We start from the raw sequence: 6,775 nt of genomic DNA on the forward strand, positions 1-6,775 counted from the left end.
CCCTATGTACAACAGAACAAAACCCTGCCTGGTCCTATGCAATCCTCACAATTCTTGCTATACTTGAGCCTGTCATTGAAGCCACTGTGTCAATCCATCTCATTGAGGATCATCCCCTTTTTCGCTGCCCCTCTATGTTACAACACATGATGTCCTTCTCCAGGGAATGGTCCCTTCTGACAACATGACCAAAGTAGGTGAGACAAAGTCCAGCCAACCTCACTTCCAAGGAGCATTCTGGCTGCAGTTCTTCCAGGACAGATTTATTGTTCATTCTTCTGGTGGTCCATGGTGCTTTCATTATTCTTCACCAATATCACAACTCAGAAGCATCAACCCTTCTTTGCCCTTCCTGATTCATTGTCCAGCTTTCACATGCATAAGACTACTGAAAATACCACTGCCGGGGTTAGATACACCATAGTCTTCAAAGTAATATCTTTGCTCTTCAACACATTATTTTTTTTCCCATTTACCTTCCTCAACCCTAACCCAGTCTCCCCCGCTCCCTGCCCAGTAACCCTTCCCCCAGTGTCTCTCATAGTTATGCACTCCTGTGTGTCCTGCATTTCCTACATGTGAATATTGCCTCTCTGGTCCCCAGTGGTCTATTGCTCCAAGGGATGCACTTCCATAAAGTATGTGGGTAGTCATGCTGGGTTGCGTGGTCTGCTTGTACATCTTGTTTATTATTGAGCTGAGAGTCAGCCCCTGGGAGTGAGTTTTATTCCAGGCCCAGAATGTATCCCAGGACCATAGTATTGGGGGTCTCACCAGACTCCATCTGACCAGTAATTCTGGTCTTTAGTGAGTTTTTGGATTTTGTTTCCTTCCATTCTATCCAAGATTTCCAGATTTGATCCTTTTCTGAGTGGTTGGCATTGGTACCTGGGCACCATCTAATTCTTCTGGTCTCAAGGGTCATCGTGTCCTAGGGCTGATTGCATCTAAATGCCCTTGTTTTTTTGCACTCTTCTTTGCTTCCGACCACAGGAGACCATTAACTGCATCTTAGATGGCCGCTTGAAAGCTTCTAAGACCCCAGTCGCTACTTTGCTCTTCAGCACTTTAAAGAGTTCTTTTGCAACAGATTCACCCTGTGCAATAATACATCTGATTTTTTGACTGCTGCTTCTATGAGTGTTGATATTGAAGTCAAATAATATGAAATATTTTCTCCATTTATTGTGATACTGCTTATTGCTGCAGTTGTGAGGAATACTTTCCAATTCATTTTATGAGATCAATATTATCATAATGGGAGTTCTGGTGGCATAGTGCCTAAGGCATTTGACTGCTAACCAGAAGGCTGGCAGTTCAAACCCACCAGCCACTACTTGGAAGGATGATCAGGCAATCCGCTTCTGTAGTGATACCACCTTGGAAACCCATGGAGGGGTCACTATGAGTCAGATCTGACTTGACAGCAGTGAGGGTTTTTTTTTTTTTTAAATTATTACTATCATACCCAAACTAGACAGACATTACAAAAAAAGTAAACTTCTCTATGAACATGGAGGGTGTGGTAGTTAAGTTTGTGTGTCAACTTAGCTAGGCCTGACTGAGTGGCTTGGCAGCTGAATGTAGTTTATTCCCCATGGTGAGATTGGTAATTAACTCCATGGTGGAATCTATTGGAGCAGCTAAGTGGCTGCTTTGGGTATGTGGTCTGCTTCTTGTACATAAGAAGCAGCTTTGGGAATGAACTCTAGTTTATAGCACATTTGAACCCTGCATGCAGCCATGTCATTGTTCAGCAGTCTGCCATACTCTGCTGACCTTGGGACTTTCAGTGGACTTAAATTAATGGCCTGCCATGGGGTTTGGCAACATCGGGACTATGCCATTTTATTTGTCAACCTTGGTCTTGTTAGCCTCAACAACCAGTAGCTGCCAGAGTGAAGAGATGCCTGTAGCTTCAGTGGGCTGGGAGCAAGAGGCAGAGCTGAAGCCCAAGGTTAAGGGGCTTTCACACAGCCCCCAGAGCCTGGCACTTTGAAGTTGGATATAAAGCCTCCAAACTGTAAGAGAATAAACTCCTGTTTGTTCAAGCCATTCCCGTTTGTGGTATATTCTTGTCAGAGCAGCACTGGGTGACCAGAACAGAGGCCAAAATTTATTAAAAAATTATTAGGAAATAAAATCCAACATTGTGTAAAAATAATAATACTGTGCAAACAAATAAACTATTCCAACAAGATTGTTACAATATCTGAAAAGCAATCAATTTACATCAACTGGCTAACCAACAAAAATCATATCAATAGATCCAGAAAAAGTATTTGATATAATATCATTCACAGAGGAGAACTTCTTCAACTTGATAGAAAACATCTATAAAAAACTTACCATTAGCATTATAATTCATGGTGAGAACCTGGTAGTTTTAACCCCAAGATCAGAAATAAGACAATAATGTCCTAACTCATGACTCCTAATCAACATCATACTGAAATTCTTAGCTACTGCAATAAGACAAGTAAAAAGCGTAAAAGGAATTCAGATTGGAAAGAAAAGAAACTGCCTGTATTCACAGATGGCATTATCTTCTAAGTGAAAAAAAAAAGAAAGAAAATACAATGATTTATAAAAATACTTCTGGAATTAATAAGTGAGAAAAAGAAGCTCTATGGATAAAAGAATAATGTACAAAAGTCAATTAACTTCCTATATATGAACACAGAACAATTTAAATTTAAAATTTAAAAAAATCAATGCAGTTTAAAATAGCACCAAAAAATTAAAAAAAAAAAAGTACAAATCTGGCAAAATTTATATAAGATTTGTTTCCAGAAAACTACTGATTGTTGAAATCAAAGCAGATACACATAAAGTGAGATATATTCCATGTTCATGGATTGGAAATCACAATATTGTTGAGGTGTTAATTCTTTCCAATTTGATTCAACACAATCCCAATTCATATAATAGCAAAAATTTTGTAGATATTGAGAAACTGATTATAAGTGCCACAGTGCCTAAAGCATTTGGAAGCTAACCAGGTCAGTGGTTCAAACCCACCAGCTGCTCTGTGGAAGGAAGATGGGGCAATCTACGTCCATAAAGATTTACCACCCTGGAAACCCAATGGGGTCACTATGAGTCAGAATTGACTGGATGGCTGTGGGTTTAGTTTAAGAGACATACAGAAAGCCAAAAAATTAAAATAGCCAAAACCACACTTAAGAAAAACAAATATGGAAAACTCACATTCTCTGATTTTAAGACTTATTATAAAGCCACAATAATCAAAACAATGTGGTAATGTTAAAAGTATAGACACAGGCCAGTGGAGTAGAATAGATAGCCCAGAAATAGACCTACATAAATATAGTTAACTGATTTTTAGTAAAGGAGCAGGGGCAATTCAATTGGGGAAGGACAACTTTTTCAACAAATGGCACTGGGGCAAATGGGCATCAATATGAAAAAAAGAAACAAACAAACAAAAAAAGAAACCTAGATACTGACCTCATATTTTTTTTTTAAAAAATAAAATCAAAACAGATATAGACCTAAATGTAAAATGCAGAAATATAAAACTTCTAGAAGATAACAGGAGACCTATGTAACTTTGATAATGACTCTCAGATACAATATCAAAAGTACAATTCATTAAAAAAAAGGGTTGGATTTTATTAAAATAAAAAGAAAATATGTGCTTTGTGAAAGAAATTTATGAAAATAAAAGACAAGCCACAAAATAGGAGAGCATATTTGCAAACAACATATTTGATCAAGTATTGTACCCAAAATATACAAAGAACTCTTAAAACTCTTCAATAAGCAACTTCTCTGGCCCCTTTCAGGGACCCGTGAACCTTGCCCAGGCCCCTGTCGGGGACCTGTAAACATCTCCCAGGAGCGCAGAATAAAAACAGATCTTTAACCCCACTTTTGTGCGTCTTCTCCTTACTGTGACCTTACATCTGGTGCGTTGGCCGGGAAGGGGAAGTGTGGTGCAAGTAATCTCTGCTGGAACAGAGTGCTGCACCCCCCCCTTCTCCCTTTCCTCCTCCTTTTCAAGGACCAGGAACCTCCAGCCATCATCATCCAACACCGGGTGAGTTTCCCATTTTGGCTAATTTCCCAATCCTGGGCACCTAGATCCCAAGTCCCGATTCCACTTCCAGAGCCTCTGTCCACAAACTGTGAGCTCATGTCAGAGTCTCTTCCACTCCAAAGGCTGAGGTACCCCAGGGACGCCCTGCGTTCCCTGTCATTCCACGGCATAGCCGTTCCAGACTGAAGACTACCGCGGAGATGTCCACTGTTTTCTTCCAGTCTCCATTTCCAAGATTCTGGCAAAACGACTGGGACACTGGTCCTTTGACAAAATCTTTCCACCGGACTTAAGGGATCATGGGTAACCAGAACTCCAAACCAGATCCAACTATTCCCCTGGGTGTCTCTTACTCAATCTCCACGCCCTGGGGCTGGCTCAGAACTTACATTCCAAATGCCTAATTTTCTATTGCAATACTGTTTGGCCCCAATAGTAATTCTTGATGGCCTGAGCAAGGAACTTTCGATTTTAACATCCTCACTGATCTTGATAATTTCTGTCGCTGTGTAGGCAAATGGCTGGGGGTTCCCTACATCCAAACTTTCTTTTACCTGTGCTCCCACCTCTCTCTCTCTCTCTCTTCCTCTATTTTACTTGCAATACCTCCCAAATTCTCCTAACTCATGAAACTCCTATTCAAACCCCTCTAAAGACTCCTCAACCCCTCTCAATTTCCCTAGCCTAAAATCTTTGGGGTTAGAGTCCCCTTTGGCCTCTTCAGGGGTTCGGGTCCCCCTTGGCCAGGTTAGGTAGGGTAGAGGGTTCGAGTCCCTCTAGCAGCTCTAGTAGAGAGTTCACATTCAGTTTTGTTGGGGTTGGTGTCTGTCTGTGTGACTGCTTAGTGTGAATGATATATGTGAAGATCCAAGATGAAAAGTCGCGTTATTTGAATGGGCCTGAAGTTGCATTCCATGTGAGGTCGGATTGGCATAACGGTGTGGCTTAGCTCTCCGCTCCGGGGTTTGTACGGAGACACTTTAGCCAAAGACCCACTAAAACCTTCGTAAGAAGGGCGGACGACCAGGCATCAGAGAGGTCCTCAGGAATTGTCTTTTGTTTTGTGTGTGCCACTGTCACTGTGGGAGGTACCCCCAGTAAATGTACTGTGTTAGAATACATGATCAAAAATTTTCCAAAGGCATTATGGTATTAGCCTCAGTCCATCTAGGTTAAGAACCTTTTATGAAACCCATCCACCAGAACACCCAACTTCCTATTTTTCTGACCTACCTGAATCTCTTTCATTCCCACCTCATAGACTGTTGTGCCCAGGTTATGAAGGAGTTGTTCGGCGCGAGGAATTTGCCAACATGCGATAATGCAAGTGCAAGAAGGAAAGTTTATTAGCTACTTCGGAACTAGGGTCCCTGCTCTCACAGACATAACGGGTTGAGCAAAAGACCCTGTGCTCTTTTATTATCACATATTTATAGAAAGAATATAGGGTGGAGTAGATAATTGGTTTTTAGGACAGGGGTTTGGGAAGTTGGAGGGCGGGTTGGAATCCCGCTTCAAAGGTGAGCAAGAGACTTTGTTGGAGCCATGTAGAACTCTTTGATATGTGCGAAATCTAGGGGGAGGGGATGAGACCAGATAAAACTCTCTGATATGCGTTGAAATGGGGGGGGGGAGGTGAGACCTGCCAGAGCTTGAGGTATGGGAAATCTCCACATTAAAGGCTTCTGGTTAAAGATTTACCTGGAGGCATTAGGACTCAGCATGGGACGTGTTAATCTCCACATTAAAGGTTTCTGGTTAAAGATTTCTCAGGCCTCACAAGACCACCCCCTTATTCAGGACAGGCACTTTCATCTCCACCACTTCCCCAGAGTCCTTTTTTACCCTTCTGGGTGAACAGCCACACCCGTTCTCCAAAGCCCCTTCTCTGTCCCTTATATGAAGTGGCTGACTTTGAAGGTGTTGTCTGTGTCCATATTCCTTTCTCCCTCACCAATTTATCTCAGACTGAAAAAGGTCTGGGTTCCCTTTCTCACAACCCCACCACCTACATTAAGGAATTTCGTTGCCTCTCTCAAGCATATGACCTAACCTGACATGACATTTATGTCATTCTTTCTTCCACTTTAAACTCTGTTGAAAGGGAGTGGGTTCTTGGAACTGCTCAGGAACATGCCAACCAAATTCATTTAACTGACCATACCATGCCAGTAGGTCCAGAAGCAGTTCCTGGGCAGGACCCTGGATGGGAATACCAACTACAAACCCAATCTGGGAGGAATGGCTGCACTCACAGCGACAAAATGCTCCAATGCCTCCTAGCAGGCCTACAGGCTATTTCACATAAAGCTGTTAATTTAGATAAACTGCAGGAGATTACTCAACTCCCTAATGAAAACCCAGCAAATTTTCTTAATTGCCTCACTGAGGTCCTTACACAATATACTCGCTTAGACCCAACCTCCCCGGCTGGAGCTACTGTGTTAGCTACTCACTTTATCACCCAATCTGCTCCTGATAATAGAAAGAAACTGAAAAAAGCAGAAGAGGGCCCCCAGACTCCCATCCGAGACTTAGTGAATATGGCCTTTAAAGTCTTTAACACTGGGGAGGAACGGGCTGAGACAGACCGGGAATCCCACACTCGCCAGAAGGCCAATTTACAAGCCCAAGCCTTGGTGGCAGCCCTGAGGCTGGCGTCTACTCCACCAGCCAGAAGCAACTTCCCAACAGGAGCCTGTTTTAAATGTG

The sequence above is a fragment of the Orycteropus afer genome, unplaced genomic scaffold (genome assembly GCF_000298275.1).
Source record: "Orycteropus afer afer isolate SDZICR_OR568_19922 unplaced genomic scaffold, OryAfe1.0 scaffold00066, whole genome shotgun sequence".
NCBI lineage: Eukaryota > Metazoa > Chordata > Mammalia > Tubulidentata > Orycteropodidae > Orycteropus > Orycteropus afer.